This window comes from Schistocerca americana, chromosome 3 (genome assembly GCF_021461395.2).
Source record: "Schistocerca americana isolate TAMUIC-IGC-003095 chromosome 3, iqSchAmer2.1, whole genome shotgun sequence".
Classification (NCBI taxonomy): domain Eukaryota; kingdom Metazoa; phylum Arthropoda; class Insecta; order Orthoptera; family Acrididae; genus Schistocerca; species Schistocerca americana.
In genome coordinates, this window is record NC_060121.1 from 227111318 (window position 1) to 227112656 (window position 1339).

Consider the following 1339-nt stretch of genomic DNA (forward strand, 5'->3'; position numbering starts at 1 on the left):
TATCTACTTTACATCTCTAGACAGAGTACATCAGACACTCAAGTCCATAACTGAAGTGACCTTCAGATTTACAAAAGAATGATTATTTGTATACCGAAAAGCTCCACGACAACATTAAGACAAGCGTCATAGTACTACGAGTACCAGTCGTATTGCACGTGGGTGTTTTTTTTTAATTTTATTAATTTTTTATTTTTATTTTTCAGTAAAGATAACAGAACTATGCAGTACCTCACGCATCGAAAACATCACGGATAAATAACATAGCCCAAGGAAAATACACTTGAAAGTGGGAATTACTTCTCGAAAAGTGTCATGCAAAATATAAATAAAAATCGTGAATAGCAGCAGAAAACTTATATCATAAACTAACCCATTAATGCTTAAATTACCAACGGTTTTGCAAGTAACATTTTAAAACGTAATCCACTCTCTCTGTGGTTGAAATACATTTTAAGTATGTCACACATACGTACTTCTCACTCATCAATTCCTAGTTTCGTATATAAAGGTAACCTCCTTCTAAAACCATTAAGTTATTTCTCTATGGCTAAACTGATATTGTTTACTAACACTGCTGGGCTTCATTTTAGTTACGGCAAAAAAGTTTTATGATAAAGCAGTATAATTAACAACCCAGCATTTTATAACGTAAATGATCTACCATTTTTTAGAAAACGTAGAGCAATGCTGTATTTAAAAAAGTGAGAATTTTAACACAAATTTACGAATTTACACGTAAACTACTGATAGGAGTACTTTAAAAACAGATATTGGAATCCGGGATCGATAGATAAATCAATGCTTGCCTTTTGCACTAAATTTCGACATCTCGGTTTACATGCTTTTAATTCTAGAGACGCTAATTGGATGTATTGTAACAGAGATAATCGACTTATTTATTCTGTTTCGTCAAAGTTTAAATTATTCGTTACTTCTGAGCACGTCACTCATATTGACAGCTAGAAGGAAAATGTGATGCTGCATACAAAGGGTCTGGCAAAACTACTCATATATGCTGGTGCAATGCGTCTCAACCAGATAACGAAACGTTTAGGATGCAGAAAACATTGTCATTTCAATGTATAAGAGATGTTGCCATGAGATTTTGTGAAAAAAGCTACTATAACCTTGTAAATAAAGTATTTATTATGCAGTGAATGAGTGCATTAGATTTCTTTCTTCTGATTTGGAACGGAAGCAGATACTTTCCGGACAGCGAACGTTTGGTGCTCTTTAATCCTGATGACTGGTGTGCGGAAGTCGAATGTCTTCTTTTCTAGGTAAGTCGTATAAGACCACCTATAACCTGTTTATTGTTGAAAATCCTCTGGTTCAG